Here is a 19,833-nt window from a genome sequence, read left to right on the forward strand (position 1 = left end):
TACAATCTACTGTATCTGCCTATGCTGCTCTGTACCATCACGCATTCATATATCCTTATGTACATATTCTTTATCCCCTCACACTGTGTACAAGACAGTAGTTTTGGAATTGTTAGTTAGATTACTTGTTGGTTATTACTGCATTGTCGGAACTAGAAGCACAAGCATTTCGCTACACTCGCATTAACATCTGCTAACCATGTGTATGTGACAAATAAAATTTGATTTGATTTGATTTGATGTTGGTTAAATTGTGATTTTAATGAATGGAGCGAATTTGGAGTGGAAGTTGTTTTTTTTTTCTTCCTTTGAGCGAGGAGCGGTTTGGAAACGACTGGAGTGAGATTTCCAACCACTAGGTTCACATACTCTGATCAGAGAGAGCGAGAGCTAAGTGGAACTGCCTGCTGGCCAGACTGTGAGTACATCGGAGGGCGAGTGAGAGAGAGCAGTTGCCTGATTGCTAGACTGTGAATATCTCGGAGGGCGAGAAAGAGAGGAGTGGAAATGCCTGATGGCCAGACTGTGCGAGTACCTCGGAGGACGAGAGAGAGAGCAGAGTGGAGCTGCCCCGATGGCCTTGTTGAGCTGGAACAGTTTGGCTGCCGTGTTCTTCACTCTGTGCAGGTGGTACGGATCAAGGTCCTCACCGTTCCCCTCCATCATCCCTCTCCTGTACACACACACACACACACACACACACACACACACACCTTACAGTTGATGTTATTGGAAAATGGTGCCCTTCCAAGGGGATACAATATACTTTATTGTCCATTTAGGACTAAATTCATTTTATGAAGCCACCATACAAATACACACAAATAAAACACGCTTTTTATGCCTTTGGGCAGGCTGCCTCGGTGCCTTTGGGCAGGCTGCCTCGGTCCAAAAGTTATTTTTTAGACATTATCGGGATAGAAAAACAAACAACTAAAACCACATATATGCATGTAGAAAAGATCAAATGGACCTATATTGTTTTGAGAACTAACAAATCACAGAATTAAGCGACAGTCTGGGAGAATATAAATGGAAAATTCCCAAAACAATGCATTTAGCTGTATTTATTTGTATTATGTCTGAGCAAAATAACAGCATTAGCCATGGCACAATGCATAGAACTGCAGGAAACTAGCTTTAAAACGGCAACATTTTCTGTATAATTGCAGGAATTAGGCTTCAAAATGAAGAAATTAAAAAATAAAATACATCTACACTGCGAAGATGAAGCCTCTAATTTGTTTTATTATTTGTTTTAATAAATAGCCAACGCTCATTGCCACGCTCCACGTCCCCTGCCACCTAAGACCCTTTTCAATTCAATTCAGAGAAACCTTGCACTTTAAACCATTCAATATGGAAAACACCGGAAAAAGATTATAATTAAGCGGTTTCCTCTGACAAACCTATTAAAGCCCTTCCTCCTTTCCTTACACTACAGCGGTGCACAAACACGTGATTCCAATCAAATAGTTTCACTGCAACGACATAAAACATATGACAATTTCTTGTCATGAAAACAAAAATTAAAACCACCCTCTCTCTCTCTCTACCATCTCTGGAAAGAGGCCCACAGGGATTCAACGTGTCTGGTTTTTGTCCGTCCGGCCCCCTTTTGTTTGACGACAATGGGGAGTCGGGAAGGGGAATCTAGCCCAGTCGATGATCAACACTGACAAAGGCGATAGTTTGTGCACAGCAGATAACGGCAAACAAGCACGTTAAAAAAGGTTCTGACGGACGGCATTTCATTCAACACATCCATTTACCTGAACGACTGGCCCAACGTGAGACCGTAGCGTTAAGGCTGACTATAGCTTCTTAGTAGAGCTTTCCCGTTACCGAACTGGCTGTGGGAGGGGCTACTAATCTGAAGCATTTAAACATGTGTGAAGAAAGACTGACAGGGCTGGTTGTGGGAGGGGCTACTAATCTGAAAGCGTTTAAACACGTGTGAAGAAAGACTGACAGGGCTGGTTGTGGGAGGGGCTACTAATCTGAAAGTGTTTAAACACGTGTGAAGAAAGACTGACAGGGCTGGTTGGGTTTGTGTTGCTCAGTGCTCACTGTCATGTGGCAGTGGATGTAGCTCTGGAGAGGACAGGACAGGTCGAGCATCTTCGACTTGAGGCTCTGCAAAACCTGCCAGAAACACAGGCCATATGGTATCTTGTTGGAAGACGAATGGTTGATAAGAGAAAAATAGGAGGCGTTCTGAAGAAATAATATTGTAATGATATTCCAGATTATCTCCTATGCAAGTCATTATTGCCATTCATGGCTTTAAAAAAAAATGGTGTTTGTTTTTTTACATTACATTTCATTGATGATCCCTCTCAAAGTATATCAAAACAACTCCTATAGATAAATGGTGACTAGGTACCGGAGTCCTGGGGTAGGTCAGCTGAGTATCGCTCAGCATCTCCTTGGAGATAGTCGGGCCCTCCTCCAGGAGAGAATGCACCCCTTTACAGGTCCCCTCCAACAGAGACAGGACCACAGACCGCTGGGGGGAAAATAGAGAGAGAGAGGGAAAATAGAGAGAGAGAGAGAGAGAGAGAGAGAGAGAGAGAGAGAGAGAGAGAGAGAGAGAGAGAGAGAGAGAGAGAGAGAGAGAGAGAGAGAGAGAGAGGGAAAATAGAGAGAAAGAGAGAGAGAGGGAAAATAGAGAGAGAAAATAGAGAGAGGGAAAATAGAGAGAAAGAGAGAGAGAGGGAAAATAGAGAGAAAATAGAGAGAGAGAGGGAAAATAGAGAGAAAGAGAGAGAGAGGGAAAATAGAGAGAGAAAATAGAGAGAGGGAAAATAGAGAGAAAGAGAGAGAGAGGGAAAATAGAGAGAAAATAGAGAGAGAGAGGGAAAATAGAGAGAAAATAGAGAGAGAGAGGGAAAATAGAGAGAGGGAAAATAGAGAGAGAGGGAAAATAGAGAGACAACCTTTAACAAAAAAAACCTTGAACAACTGACTAAGCCTAGTGTTCATAGAGTCAGTAGGCCTCTGCACTATCTTGAAATCTTTTCTGGCCCGTTCTAGCCTCTACGAGCAAGTATCAGAATGAAACCACAACATTTGACCCCCCCACAAACCAATGTGGTAGAGCACCCAGGCACAACTACTATACTCACCGGACAGTTTATTAGGTACACCCATCGAGTACTTCGGGACATTCTACAAGGTGTGGGAAACGCTCCACGGGGATAGAAGTCCATTCTGACTCGATGGCATCACGCAGTTGCTGCAGATTGGACTGCGGTACAGTCATGCTGTGAACAACCCAACAAACCATCTCATCCCAAACATGCTCGATGAGGTTGAGGTCTGGGGACTGACCAGGCCGCGCTCAAGTCAAATGAACTCGCTGTCATGTTCCAGACGTTTTTTTCTTCCACTTCTCAATTGTCCACTGTTGGTGACGGCGTGCCCACTGGACGCCGCTTCTTCTTCTTCATGTTTTTATCTGATCGGAGTGGAACCCGGTGGAACCCGGTGGAACCCGGTGTGGTGCAATAGAACCATCCGTGACGAGGTTCGACCAGTTTCCCCGAGGTGCCACTCTGCACACCACTGTTGTACCGTCTGTTTGTGGCCCCCTCCTGTTAGCTTGTACGATTCTTGCCATTCTTCTTCGACCTCTCATCAACGAGCTGTCCCCCCACCCCACACAGGACTGCTGCTGGCTGGATGTTTTTCCACACCATTCTCCCTGGACAGTCATGCATGAAAAGCCCAGGAGGGCGTCCGTTTCTGAGATACTGGATCTGGAACGACGGCGCTCATACCCACACTCAGTCACTTAGAATGGGCACAGCGACTGACCTAAGGTTTTAGAACAGTAACTGAATGTCTTGATGCCTGTCTGCCTGCTTTATATAGCAAGCCACGTAACTCACTGTCTGTTGGACAGATCCTTTTTGGTGAACGGGGTGGTGTACCTAATAATCTGAGATTTACACACATTTTTTTTTGTGTGTTATTTCCTGCTATTCCCACCAAAAAAGCCCAGTCTTCGCGTGCAGTATTTTTCCTCCACCCCATTTTCAATCATTATGAAAGGCAGTAGTATATGGTGGGTGAGTGAGCGCGAGAGAGAGAGAGGGCGAGCACGAGAGAGAGAGAGAGAGAGAGAGAGGGCGAGCGCGAGAGAGAGAGGGCGAGCGCGAGAGAGAGATGGCGAGAGAGAGAGATGGCGAGCGCGAGAGAGAGAGAGGGCGAGCGCGAGAGAGAAGGCGAGAGAGAGAGAGAAGGCGAGAGAGAGAGAGAGAGGGCGAGAGAGAGGGCGAGCGAGAGAGAGAGAGAGGGCGAGCGCGAGAGAGAGAGGGCGAGCGCGAGAGAGAGAGGGCGAGCGCGAGAGAGAGAGGGCGAGCACGAGAGAGAGAGGGCGAGCGCGAGAGAGAGAGGGCGAGCGCGAGAGAGAGAGGGCGAGCGCGAGAGAGAGAGGGTGAGCGCGAGAGAGAGAGAGGGTGAGGGTGAGCGTAAGTGAGAGACTGATGTGGTGTGGTATCGGTAGTGTTACCTTGCCCGTGGCCTCAGCCCACAGCTCGGTCACGTGGAGCCGCCAGGTGGCTGATGACCTGCAGGGCCGAGTCCAGACACCGACCACTCGTTCAACATGGACGAGTGGGACACTGGGCATCGTTCACCATGGACGAGTGGGACACTGGGCATCGTTCACCATGGACGAGTGGGACACTGGGCCTCGTTCACCATGGACGAGTGGGACACTGGGCCTCGTTCAACATGGACGAGTGGGACACTGGGCCTCGTTCAACATGGACGAGTGGGACACTGGGCCTCGTTCAACATGGACGAGTGGGACACTGGGCCTCGTTCACCATGGACGAGTGGGACACTGACCACTCGTTCAACATGGATGAGATCACAGAGTCACAGCCCTGGGGACCACACGGGAAATGGACATTAAATAAATAATTAATTAATTAGAACTGTCTTTTTATTTGAATGTATTCTGAGTATTTGTGAATGTGAAGCCATATTATATTTTTGCTATATTGTATTTACTTCGCCACCGTGGCCTTTTTTGCCTTTACCTCCCTTATCTCACATCATTTGCTCACATTGTATATAGACTTATTTTGCTACTGTGTTATTGACTGTATGTTTGTTTTACTCCATGTGTAACTCTGTGTTGTTGTACGTGTCGAACTGCTTTGCTTTATCTTGGCCAGGTCGCAATGGTAAATGAGAACTTGTTCTCAACTGGCCTACCTGGTTAAATAAAGGTGAAATAAAATAAATAGAAAATATTAAGGAGAGGGTGGAGAAGGTTAAAAAATATATGTTTAGTGCTGGTACTGGATTGGAATTTTGTATATATTTATTTGACTCAAGGTTGAGAATTCCCCTATGCTCGTACATTTCCATACGAGCAGTGAAACAGCTCGAAGCTTAAAAACCTGTCAATCACAGATGTGAATTTTGATAGAGCCAGTAAGGTGTCAAACTGAAAGGATTTGCCTTCTAGTACCTTTGAGTCTTTTCAAATAAACAAAGAGATTTTTCTAGAATGTATTTTACTGTAATTCACCATGAAATGATTTGCACTAAACCAGTCAACAATGCATATGTTGTGCTGTACAGAAGGTGCATATGAATGTAGCTGGTGCATAGCTCCGCTCCGTCTGTATGTTGCACAGCCACATCCAGCTGCTACTCTACTGAATCATTTCAAGGCTCCGATGGGTGACGGGGTCTTTGTCTACATTTATTAAATTCAAAGCTTTATCCAACCTATGGCTACTTACCCAGGATAATATCACAATCTCTTTTTTTCAAGAGTACATTGTCAGTAGCTTTACAAAGAATCAACATGAAAAAACAAAACAAGGATGTTTAGCCTGGATGAGAAGCTGAAAGTAGCCTCCCATTCTCTTGACTTGGGGTCTTGTTTAACCTGGATGAGAAGCTGAAAGTAGCCTCCCATTCTCTTGACTTGGGGTCTTGTTTAACCTGGATGAGAAGCTGAAAGTAGCCTCCCGTTCTGTTGACTTGGGGTCTTGTTTAACCTGGATGAGAAGCTGAAAGTAACCTCCCATTCTCTTGACTTGGGGTCTTGTTTAACCTGGATGAGAAGCTGAAAGTAGCCTCACCTTTCTCTTGACTTGGGGTCTTGTTTAACCTGGATGAGAAGCTGAAAGTAGCCTCCCGTTCTCTTGACTTGGGGTCTTGAGCTCCTCTGCATTAATGTAGAGCGTTTCGGTTCCAGGATCGACACTGGTCACCCAGTGCATGGCGATGAACACGGCTCTCTGGATGGCTGAGGTGGCCTTCACCAGCTGGCTCTGTGCCTCAGCCTTAAACACTGGAACAGACAGAATAAAAAATAAAATAAATCAGGTTACTATTTCAAAAGGAGCAGGGAGGGAAAAAAGCAAAAAAAACACTGCCTTCAGAAAGTATTCATACCCCTTGACTTATTCCACATTTTGTTGCGCGACAGGCTAAATTCAATTTTTATTTTTTATTTTTAATCGAGTTCTCCCCCTCTCACCCATCTACACACAATACCTTATCATGACAACGGGAAAATATCTAATTTACATAAGTATTCACACCCCTTTGCTGTGACACTCCAAATTGAGCTCAGGTGTATCCACTTCCATTTGATCATCCTTGACAAGTCACTACAACTTGGACTCCACTTGTGGCCAATTAAATTGTTTGGACATGATTTAGAAATAACCGTTTGTCTATATAAAAAGTGGATGTCTCAGTAGAAACTGTACCATGAAGTTCAAGGAACTGACCGTAGATCTCAGAGATAGAATTGTGTTGACGAAAATATGTGGGGGAAGGTTATGAAACAATTTCTAGAGTGTTGAACGTTTCCGAGAGCACAGTGGTCTCCATCATTGGGAAAAAAAATATGGAACTACCCAGACTCTGACTAGAGCTGGCTGTCCGACCAAACTAGGCAACAAAGACCTTGGTCAGGGAGGTGACCAGGAACCCAATGACCACTCTGATAGTTCCTTGGCTGAGACGGGATAACCTGCCAGAAGGACAACAGTCTCTTCACCAATCTGGACTTTATGGGAGAATGGCCAGACGGAAGCTCTGTCAAGTTGACTGTTGATCATTGCCAGACAAACATTTTCCAAGTCTTGCCATAGGTTTAAGGAGGTAAGTCAAATCTAACTAGGCCACTCGGGAACACTCCTTTTTTTTCCTGGTAAGCAACAACAGTGTGTATTTAACCTTGTGTTTTAGGTTATTGTCTTGCTGAAAGGTGAATTTGTGTCTGTAGGAAAGCAGACAACCAGGTTATCCTCTAGGATTTTGCCTGTTCTTAGCTCTATTCCATACAAAAATAAAATAATAAATCATCCAGAAAACTACACAGTCCTTAATCGATGACAAGCATACCCATAACATGATGCAGCCACCACCATGCTTGAAAATATGAAGCGCAGTCAGCTTTGTATTCAGGGCATAAAATGTATTTCTTTGCCACATTTTTTTAACAGTTTTACTTTAGTTCCTTATTACAAAAAGGATGCATGTTTTTGTAATATTATTTATTTTGTACAGGCATCCTTATTCGAACTCTGTCTATTAGGTTCGTATTGTGGAGTAACTCCAATGTTGTTGATCCATCTTCAGTTCTCCTATCACAGCCATTAAAAACTCTGTTTTAAAGTCACCATTGGCCTCATGGTAAAATCCCTGAGTGGTTTCCTTCCTCTCTGGCAACTGAGTTAGGAAGGATGCCTGTATGTTTGTAGTGACTGGGTGATTGATACACTGTCTAAATTGCAATTAATAACTCCACCATGCTCAAAGGGATATTCAATGCTTCCCACAGTTGTGTCAAGTTGGCTGGATGTCCTTTGGGTGTGGAACCATTCTTGATAGACACGGGAAACTGCGTGGAAAAACCCAGCAGCGTTGAAGTTCTCGACTCAAACTGGTGCACCTGGCACCTACTACCATACCCTATTCAAAAGGCACTTAAATCTTTCGTCTTGCCCATTCACCCTCAGAATGGCACACATACACAATCCATGTCTCAATTTAACCCGTCTCCTCCCCTTTCATCTACACTGATTGAAGTGGATTTAACAAGAGACATCAAGAAGGGATCATAGCTTTCACCTGGATTCACCTGGTCATCTATGGTCACTCAGTGTATACTTCCATAAAAACATTTAAACTGGTACCTTCAGACGAGTCTTGCGAGCATCCTAGACCAAAACAACCAACATGTACATGTTCATGAGTCTCACCCTTCCACAGAGGAGTCACATTAGTTTGTAGGCCAAACCGTTTGGACCATACAGACGTCCTTGTGAGGAGACTGATTTTCGTGATGTGTCAAGGTGTGGCAAACACCGTTGTCGCGCCGACCACCTTCTACCACAGATGTGGATTGAGACGTAGCCATGCACTAAAATGAAATAATGTCAAATGCCCATTCCTAGTCGCGCAACGCAGACTTACTGTTCTCCTGACTGTCAACGTCCAGGCCGTCATACAGGTTGGAGATGGTCGTCACGGCCATGTACACGCAGCAGAGGTCAGCCTGTCTGCCATGCTCTCCTCGTGGCAATGACACTCGCGCAGCCGCCCTACCGTCTGACCAATCAGATCTTTGCAGATCCCCGGCAGGACGGAGTCTGACGAGCTTGGGTGCAGAGAGGGTGGTTTGGCCACAACAGACCTGGAACAAAACAAAGACAGACAAGTTAGGTGAAATATAACAGAATCTCCATGTGACTATGAGGAAGGGATTTCCAACAGTTAACGATATACTGTCCTATATGTGGTAGTCAGTCTTTTATTTATTTTTTACCAAAGTCCTTCCCTCACACACGCTGACCAGAGGACTGTGACAAGTTGCTATAATGAAGGCTCTGAATAGGGTGCACTCTGATTTCATAGAGACGCCCTGAAATCCTCCTGCTCTTCAACAGGATTCTGCTCCTATAGGGAACAAAAAAACAAACAAAAAAAACACATTACTAATGTGTCTTGGAATGGATCCCAACGGTCTAAAGCAGTTCATGATGATTGACAGGCACCACGCACCAGCCACATCTCATTCAACTGTCCTATCTTCTCAGAGCAGATGGAAGAGAGGACAGACATACAGAGAGAACCACAGAGACGGCTGCCAAGTTTGATTTGGCCTCCTCTCCGTCAGCAACCAGGCCCATAAACATGGCCGACAAGGAAAATAAAGATGTAGAGTAAATAGTATCCTGAAGGTTTACGGGCAGTTGGAGAGAACATAGGTACGCTGACTGGTCTTTTTATAGAACTCTAGAAGCTACACGCATTACATTATGAAAACAGAGGCTGGGTGAAGAAATGAGTGAAAAATGATTGTGTGGTTATTTCATATTGAGGAAGAAGATATGGACAGATTGAACTTCCAGGGCGTGCCAAATAGTAAATAAAACTGTGGCAATATCAACACTAGTGCGTTCCAAATGTTTGTATGACTTTTCTTGAGGTCACCTCAGAAACAGGGGTTTTTCCCACATTCATCATGTTCGATTTCGTTCCAACTTCTGTCACATTTGTGCTTGAGGTCAATCGAGGACAGAGACACTGAAAAGAGGAGAGACTTGGTCTGTGTCCCCAAAGTACACTACTGTTGAGGGTGTCACATGGAGGGAATAGGGTGCCACTTGGAGGGAATAGCGTGCCACTTGGAGGGAATAGGGTGCCATTTGGGGGAGACACTAGAAATGTACCTTCTGCGTGAAAAGGAGGCGGTGGTTGAGGAGGCAGATATATCTTGCTCCCACTCATCATTGGGGTCGTAAAACACGTCGTCATCTTCAGAGGCGCTGCGGTCCCCCTGGGGAGGGAGAAAACATTTTAATTAACCCCCAATCATTTATTCAGCTTCATGAGAAACGACAGGAACGGCCCTCTTTCATGCACAAATAAGTGTTTTGTAAATTAGATGAGCACCGGTAAAATCCAGAGGACTGACATTTTGTTGTTCTTGCTGCGAGCGTGAGACGGACAGGGCGTGAGACGGACAGGGCGTGAGACGGACAGGGCGTGAGACGGACGGACAGGGAGGGAGACGGACGGACAGGGCGGGAGACGGACGGACAGGGCGTGAGATGGACAGGGCGTGAGACGGACGGACAGGGAGGGAGACGGACGGACAGGGAGGGAGACGGAGGGACAGGGAGGGAGACGGAGGGACAGGGAGGGAGACGGACGGACAGGGAGGGAGACGGACGGACAGGGAGGGAGACGGACGGACAGGGAGAGAGACGGACGGACAGGGAGGGAGACGGACGGACAGGGAGGGAGAGGGACAGGGAGGGAGACGAACAGGGAGGGAGACGGACAGGGAGGGAGAGCGCAGTCTAAATCTATCTGATAGCGGTATGTTAACTACCAACTACATTAACCAGCTGTCCAAATGGCTTCATAAATATATGATTACTGTAACTAAACTGTATGAAAAAAACATGATTACTGTAACTAATCTGTATAACACAACATGATTGAGATAGACGGCATTCACATTACAATAAACACACCAAACACAGCTCTTTAAAGTCAGATGGACAACATATGTATTAGTGGTATGAAACAACTGTTACTGACCTGGTCGAGTTCCCTGACCTGGTCGAGTTCCCTCACGGCGGGCCAGGTTGTTACTGACCTGGTCGAGTTCCCTCACGGCGGGCCAGGTTGTTACTGACCTGGTCGAGTTCTCTCACGGCGGGCCAGGTTGTTACTGACCTGGTCGAGTTCCCTCACGGCGGGCCAGGTTGTTACTGACCTGGTCGAGTTCCCTAACGGCGGGCCAGGTTGTTACTGACCTGGTCGAGTTCCCTCACAACAGCCAGGTTGTTACTGACCTGGTCGAGTTCCCTGACCTGGTCGAGTTCCCTCACGGCGGGCCAGGTTGTTACTGACCTGGTCGAGTTCCCTGACCTGGTCGAGTTCCCTCACGGCGGGCCAGGTTGTTACTGACCTGGTCGAGTTCCCTCAGGGGCGAGCCAGGTTGTCACTGACCTGGTCGAGTTCCCTCACGGGCGAGCCAGGTTGTTACTGACCTGGTCGAGTTCTCTCACAGGCGGGACAGGTTGTTACTGACCTGGTCGAGTTCCCTCACGGGCGAGCCACCCTCACGGGCGAGCCAGGTTGTCACTGACCTGGTCGAGTTCCCTCAGGGGCGGGCCAGGTTGTCACTGACCTGGTCGAGTTCCCTCACGGGCGAGCCACCCTCACGGGCGAGCCAGGTTGTCACTGACCTGGTCGAGTTCCCTCACGGGCGAGCCAGGTTGTTACTGACCTGGTCGAGTTCCCTCACGGGCGAGCCAGGTTGTTACTGACCTGGTCGAGTTCCCTCACGGGCGAGCCAGGTTGTTACTGACCTGGTCGAGTTCCCTCACGGCGAGACAGGCTGTTACTGACCTGGTCGAGTTCCCTCACGGGCGGGACAGGTTGTTACTGACCTGGTCGAGTTCCACTGCTATTCCACACCTGTTGTTTCCGAACCATTTGAGGTATAAAACGTGATTTGTTTGCTACCACAATAAGTTATGCCTCTCCTATTATTGTAATAACATCTCATCTTTGATTCATACTTCACACCTGGTTTGTATTCATTAGTGCACGCTGTTGCAACGGTTTCTTATTGGACAAGTTCAGGTAGTCCCTCCTCATTTCGGACCGTTTACTCATGAATACGACCCAGAAGATGAAAATCCCTAACAATGGTGTACCGTTTCTCGGAGTCCGGCTTCCTTTCAACGCCAGTTTCCTCTGCATCTCCTCGAGGTCTTTGTCGATCTTCCACTTCTCTGCCTCAAGGGCCTCCACCACCTTGGCCTGCCGGACACCGTGGTCGGCCATGCCCCGCCGTGCGGCCTGGGCCTCTATATGGAGGCGGAGACGTGTCTTGTGCGTGTCCACCTCCTGCTCCAGCTCCACCTTGGCCGACTGCAGCTCCTCCATCTTGGAGGCTACCTGCTGCTGGTCCATCTCCCAATGCCGCTTCCTCTCGCTCTCCTCCTCCTGGGAGAAGAAAAGCACCGTTGTACAGTGTAAACTACAAAAACACTGCTAGCCAAACAATAGTCTTTTGCTGTGCTACATTTTATTAAAAAGGACAACTACAACCTCCCAAAAATTCAGGCGGAATTTTTCAAGACTCCAAAAGTGGTGTTCTAATGTGATTTAAGCACTACTGTAGACTTGGCTGTTCAAATTTTTGTAGTTGTTCCCATGAAAATATAAATAAAATCAGAAGAGTGAAATCCTGAAAAAAAAGAAAAAAAAAGAAACTGGGAAAATGGAATTTACCCAAAATAATTTAACTGATATTATAGGGCTGTAAACTGTAGACTGACTGTTCAAAATCGCTATCAATAACACCCTTTCCTTCTTTAGAATGAGCAAATGCACATGACACAAGACGCACATGACGCACATGACACAAGACGCACATGACACAAGACGTACATGACACAAGACGCACATGACACAAGACGCACATGACACAAGACGCACATGACACAAGACGTACATGACACAAGACGTACATGACACAAGACGCACATGACACAAGACGCACATGACACAAGACGCACATGACACAAGACGCACATGACACAAGACGCACATGACACAAGACGCACATGACACAAGACGCACATGACGTACATGACACAAGACGCACATGACGTACATGACACAAGACGCACATGACACAAGACGCACATGACACAAGATGCACATGACACAAGACGTACATGACACAAGACGCACATGACACAAGACGTACATGACACAAGACGCACATGACACAAGACGCACATGACACAAGGCGCACATGACACAAGGCGCACATGACACAAGACGCACATGACACAAGACGCACATGACACAAGACGCACATGACACAAGACGCACATGACGCACATGACACAAGACGCACATGACACAAGACGCACATGACACAAGACGCACATGACACAAGACGCACATGACACAAGACGCACATGACACAAGACGCACATGACACAAGACGCACATGACACAAGACGCACATGACACAAGACGCACATGACACAAGACGTACATGACACAAGACGCACATGACACAAGACGCACATGACACAAGACGCACATGACACAAGACGCACATGACACAAGACGCACATGACACAAGACGCACATGACGCAAGACAATACGTAAGACAATACGTACAAGACAATACGTACAAGACAATACGTACAAGACAATACGTACAAGACAATACGTACAAGACGCAAGACAATACGTACAAGACGCACATGACACAAGACGATACGTAGGAGACGCAGGACAGTGGTGTCAGAGACCAGGTTCCCGTTGACAAAGATCTTGGCGTTTTCCTTGGGAGTGATGCCGACTTCACCGTTTACATTGGAAACGACGATGTTAGTCAATTCATAACAAAACTGAAACATGTAAGAATGACAAAAGAGTACTGGAATGGGAGAGTTTCCTGTATGAATGTTTAAAAAAAAAGCAGCAACAAGTGAGACAACCAAGGAGTCATTAGAAGGCTAAACGAGGCTATGGTTTTTGAGGTGGTGGTGGGTCAGTCCTTCTCACCAGTGGTGGTCGGCGATAAGGGCCCCAGACAGCTGGATGTCGTGGGGGGACTCGGACTTGTGCTGGCCGACCTTGGTCTGTCCCTCCTTAAATCATGTATAACAGCATCTTCGACAGCTGTGGGTCCTCGTTCAGGATCACCAAGTTGGGTAGTCGGTTGTCCACAGCAAACGAGACGCCCGCTTCCTGATGGGGAGAAGAGAGGGAAGCAGATGAATTTAGGAGGGGAAATGATATTCTGAAATGTGCCAAAGGAATGTGGAAGGTAGGTCGATACAGTAGAGTGAAACACTGGTTTTGAAGATAACGGTCGGTCGCTTTTAGTTTGGTTATAAGCTGACCTGTAATTCTTTGGTTTCCTCTTGTTTGTGTTTCTCTGCCTGCTCCAGCTTCTCTCTCCACGCTCTGACAAGAGGTGAAGGAATCAGATTCAAGTTGAACTAAAAACAGTTGTAGTATTTTTTGCCACAGAGCCTCTCTGGGACAAGATGTGTGCAGATTTTACGGTTGTCACCTGTGGGCCTCGGCCATCTCCCTCTCCTGCTGCGTCAGCTGGCTCTTCAGAGCCAAGATCTCCTGCTGGAAGAGGCCCATCTTCTCCGGCTTGTTGCCCTGAGAGCTCATCTGAGCCGCCAGTAACTTCTCTACCTCAGCTTTCAGCTCGAGTAACAAAAGATCCACACAAATTACATTGTTAAATTGCTGCTAAAAACAGAAGAAGAAAAAAAAGTTTAGGTGCCATTTTGTATGTTTTGTTACATCACATGTATGACTGTCAAACAGTAACCTACCTTTTTGATACCAGTGGAGGCTGGTGGGAGGAGCTATAGGAGGATGTGCTCATTGTAATGACTGGAATAAATACAATGGAGTCAAACAGGGTTCCCATACGTTTGATACAGTTCCATTTAAGCAATTACAAATGAGCCCGTCCTCCTATACCTCCTCCCACCAGCCTCCTCTGTTTAATACACATATGGTACTACACCATAAAAAAGTTAGATGGTCACAACCTCTGCACCGTTTCCTCTTCCTGTGTAAAACAGAGCCTTTGCAAGAGCTCCCCCTAGCGCCAAAAGAACAGGAAATGTGGAGTAGCAATTTCCTTTGAAAAATACCTTCATGACAGTTGAGATGGCTAGTTAACTGAACCTGGTGATGGATGGATGAGAAAAAGTGAGAGAGATTGGTGGCAGCATGGGAGGGCGAGGGATAAGGGGCTGACCTCTGATGAGCTTGGCGTTGGTGTCCTCGTTGACCTTGGCCACGTTGATGATCCTGCGGGCCTGCTTGGCGTACCGCAGCGTGCTCAGGCTCTCCTCCACGTTGCTGTGACCGCCGGGCTCAGGCTCTCCTCCACGTTGCTGAGCCCGCTGGGCTCAGGCTCTCCTCCACGTTGCTGTGCACGCTGGGCTCAGGCTCTCCTCCACATTGCTGTGCACGCTGGGCTCAGGCTCTCCTCCACATTGCTGACCGCCGGGCTCAGGCTCTCCTTCAGCAGCCTGGACAACAAGGCAACAGAAAAGGGTATTCGGACACGGTGGAGATACAAACGGTATTCTCGCAAAGCTCGAGAAAATGACTTCACAAACCTCTCTCGCAATGTTATATGAAACCTGGATGAAATGTAGCTTCACAGAGAGTTGCAAGATGATCTGATATTAGATGCACGTTTAACAAAAACGTTCCTACATTTTTTTTTTTTTTTTTTAAATGTGGGGCGGTGCTTTTCCCAGTCACACACCCCGCTCCCCATCTATACAAAATTGACTATTTGTGGATGCTCAGGTTGAGTTTCCCACAGAATCACTCTTTCACAGGCTTGATGATACTGTAGTGTGGCAGGGTTGGGGTCCATTCCATTTCAATCCAATCTCTCAACTGACTATATTATAATGGAATGGAGCCCATCCCATGTCTGTATAAGAGGCATTTATCTCTTTTGTCAGTGAAGCATCTTTCACTCACCACGTGAGCACAGCCTCCCTGTAGGGGGTAAAGACCTTCCTCCTAGTCTGGGCCTGCTCTGACGGGGGGGGGGGGGGGGGGCAAACTACCTGCCCTCCATGACACCTACAGCATCCGATGTCACAGGAAGGCCAAAAAGATCAAGGACAACAACCACCTGAGCCACACTGCCTGTTCACCCCGCTGTCATCAAGAAGGCGAGGTCAGTACAGGTGCATCAAAGCTGGGACCGAGAGACTGAAGAACAGCTTCTATCTCAAGGCCATCAGACTGCTAAACAGCAATCACTAACTCAGAGAGGCTGTTGCCTAAATGGAGACCCAATCACTGGACACTTTAATAAATGGATCACTAGTCACTTTAAACAATGGATCACTAGTCACTTTAAACAATGGATCACTAGTCACTTTAAACAATGGATCACTAGTCACTTTAAACAATGGATCACTAGTCACTTTAAACAATGGATCACTAGTCACTTTAAACAATGGATCACTAGTCACTTTAAACAATGGATCACTAGTCACTTTAAACAATGGATCACTAGTCACTTTAAACAATGGATCACTAGTCACTTTAAACAATGGATCACTAGTCACTTTAAACAATGGATCACTAGTCACTTTAAACAATGCCATTTTAATAATGTCTACATGTCTTGTATTACTCATATCATATGTATATACTGTAATTTTATACCATCTACTGCACCTTGCCGATGCCACGCGGCCATCGCTCATCTGTACCTACTCTCATTCACCCCTTTTAGATTTGTGTTTATTAGGTAGTTGTTGGGGAATTGTTAGATTACCTGTTAGATATTACTGTACTGTCGAAACCAGAAGCACAAGCATTTTGATACATTTTGTGTCCGACAGCGGCCCAGGTGTGTCCGACAACGGCCCAGGTGTGTCCGACAACGGCCCAGGTGTGTCGGCCCAGGCGTGTCCGACAGCGGCCCAGGCGTGTCCGACAGCGGCCCAGGCGCGTCCGACAGCGGCCCAGGCGCGTCCGACAGCGGCCCAGGCGCGTCCGACAGCGTCCCAGGCGCGTCCGACAGCGGCCCAGGCGCGTCCGACAGCGGCCCAGGCGCGTCCGACAGCGGCCCAGGTGTGTCGGCCCAGGTGTGTCGGCCCAGGCGCGTCCGACAGCGGCCCAGGCGCGTCCGACAGCGGCCCAGGCGCGTCCGACAGCGGCCCAGGCGCGTCCGACAGCGGCCCAGGCGCGTCCGACAGCGGCCCAGGCGCGTCCGACAGCGGCCCAGGCGCGTCCGACAGCGTCCCAGGCGCGTCCGACAGCGGCCCAGGCGTGTCCGACAGCGGCCCAGGCGTGTCCGACAGCGGCCCAGGTGTGTCGGCCCAGGTGTGTCGGCCCAGGCGCGTCCGACAGCGGCCCAGCCGGCGAGATTCACCTTGGTCTGGGTCATAACCAGGGTGAAGACCGAGTGGGATCGGGAGCTCTTGTCGTTCATGCCTGTGGCTGCGGAGGCTCGCTGCTTGTTCCCAAGCTCCAGCCAACCCTGGAAACAGAAGGGAGAAAATAATTCACAACACAAGGACTTCATCACTTTACTCAGTGTTCAGAAAGTGGTAATCAGTGTTCAGAAAGTGGTAATCAGTGTTCAGAAAGTGGTAATCAGTGTTCAGAAAGTGGTAATCAGTGTTCAGAAAGTGGTAATCAGTGTTCAAAAAGTGGTAATCAGTGTTCAGAAAGTGGTAATCAGTGTTCAGAAAGCATGTCTGTAAAGCACCTTACCTGAATGTCTTCATAGGAGCGCACCACATTCCTGAAGAAAACATACAGTCACTGAGCGAATCCTTAAGACTAGCAAGTCATCATTACATCTGACAAGACATTCATGGAAACCAAAGGTTTGCTCACATGGACAGCTCAGCAACATAAGGCCCGTGGACTGGATGTTCCCTCACCCTCAGCTAGAAACACAGAGCATTGTCATTACTAAGATCATTTAGTAGAATGGAAGTAAAAATGGCTTTGAAAATCATTTTGTCCTACTCACAGCTGTGGTTTTGTTCGTCCCTGACCACGAGCAAGTCATGGGTTTTCTCATTGTACACCTCGAAGTAGCTCATCCCCAGATGACATGTGACCTGTTATACAACAGCCAAGTTGTCGTGAGCCCCTTTGATTGAGTAAGATTGCTAATGTATTCATTTCACATGGCAAATAAACTAAAAACAAATGCTTTACATGACAATTGGACAGAATCAACAAAGTGTATATCTTGGTATGAATAAAATAAATGGAAAACGCCTCCTGATTGTCAACTGCAGACAGCCGAGAAAAGAGCTCCTCGCAGAATCTTGGCGTTAGTCCTGCCTCCTCCCCGAAACCCATCATACTGCAGAAGGATAGAGGAACATCGTCCAATTTTACACATTTGGATTCAACAGTTTACTTACTAACTTCAAAAGGAGACTCGTGATAACAACACAAAATCAGATAGTGTGTGTGTGTGTGTGAGGAGAAAAGCGAGTGAGAAAGAAAGAACAGAGTGAGATGTCCGTGTAGTACTTCCCCGACCCAGTTTGACCGTAAAGCAAACAGGCAGGTGTTGAACCCCTCAAAGGCCCTCTCCAGAAGAGGCTTGGCCAGTTTTTCATACGCCGTCTGCTGGCTGGCAAAGCCAGGGCCGCGTTTATCAACGGAGCAGAGGAAGAAGTCATATGTGAAGGCGTGCCTCTGCTTGGTGTCTGGATGTTGAACAACAGTCTCCTGGTTATCCATGAAGATCACCTGCTTTCTTCGTCTTCTCCCTGAAAGCAAATATAAGGCAAATATTGGGTCATTTTTTACATCACTGATTAGGCCTAATGGATAAAGAAGCAAATTAGTATGATGACTCTTGTTGCAGTTAAAGACAGGGGCCATATTAGAGCTGGATGAATGCTGAATGAATCTGATTTCAATGAACAACAAAATAAATCAAATAGATATAAATCTATTTTTTTAACTGGTGTTGAATGGCCTCACCCGGACCGCAACTGTCACAGCACTGTTCTCCATCTTCAGGGTATCTGGTTTGGATCGGACCAAAGGCTCGGTCGAGACATAGGATGTTGGTGCAGGGGTAGAGGACCTTGCCAGGCTTACGTCGCTATGGATTGACGGAAAGGTCGAGGTCACGTTTGTTCCTTGACTACTGAGCGGAAACGTCTAAGAACTGTGAATTGCACCAGGTTTCGCAGTCTCCACGGTCACCTGTGTGTGCTTCTTTGGCCTCTCTAGGCTTGCCATTTTTACTGCCACCACTTTTTGGCCCTTTTTCCCCAGCCAATCTCTCAAAGGCATCCTTCTTTGCCGTGATTTTCTTGAAAGGAGTCTTTCTCGTGGGTGTTGAAAAAGTTTTGGTCTGGTCCTCTGGTTTTGTCACGTCTACTTTACCCGGGGTTGTTGGTTGTTTTGGCGCAAATCTAGACGGAAACCTTTCAACTCCTTTAGTTGGAGTGTTTAAAAGGTTAACAGCTTCTCTCGATTTACTTTTAGATGGTGTCCCTAAGACTAAATGGCCGTAATACAGCTGTATTTCCTGTCGGTCGGGGGTTTGATTCAGAGAGAACTTTAGACTGATTAGAGTCGGTACCGTTGACCCAGCGTGGTCTGGAGCCCTCTGCTTTGCCGATGTCTTTAAACTGCGCTTTGGTCAAATTAACCTGTTCTGGTTCTGCGTTGCAATGACGGTGTTTTCTCAGATGCAGCGTGTGCTTTTCGGAGTGATTTCCATAGTGTTGTCACTTGTCGTTGTTATCGCCTTGTAGCACCCGTTTTCCCTCCTCTGAAGGACAAGAGCGGTGACAGGCCAGAGATAAGACAGGTCGTGTTTAACTCCTGGGTTTTATCCAAAGATCTCCTATTTTATATGTTCTCGCGGAACTTCAACGCTGATCTCTGAAGATTTTCGGCCGTCAGGGTCCCTTGGTGCCAGGACATTATCATAAAAAGCTGCGTGCTTTTTCCTTTGGTATCGACTATAAAGTACATGGTACTGTAGAGATTTTTTTAAATATGGTTAAACAAATATACAAATCCTTCGTCAAATGTTTCCAACGTTATCCGTAGACACGTCTATTAAAATTGCACATCTTCCCCTGCAAAAAGTTGAAAGTTAACTTTATTTACAACGGGATAATTCGGACATGTAATGAAACAGGAACTATTAGGCACTTTAGTTAGTTGGCGACGTTAAGTTAGCTGTCTAAAAACACACATTACAAAGCTGAGAATGATAATCGGATCAGTTTACT

The 19,833-nt window shown here is 47.0% G+C and overlaps 1 pseudogene; it reads right to left on the bottom strand.

Annotated features, from left to right (window-relative positions):
- Positions 1 to 1,586: 1,586 nt before the first annotated feature.
- Positions 1,587 to 19,519, bottom strand: LOC139414310 (kinesin-like protein KIF14; annotated as a pseudogene).
- Positions 19,520 to 19,833: the final 314 nt, after the last annotated feature.

The sequence above is a fragment of the Oncorhynchus clarkii genome, chromosome 1 (assembly GCF_045791955.1).
Source record: "Oncorhynchus clarkii lewisi isolate Uvic-CL-2024 chromosome 1, UVic_Ocla_1.0, whole genome shotgun sequence".
Taxonomy (NCBI): Eukaryota; Metazoa; Chordata; class Actinopteri; order Salmoniformes; family Salmonidae; genus Oncorhynchus; species Oncorhynchus clarkii.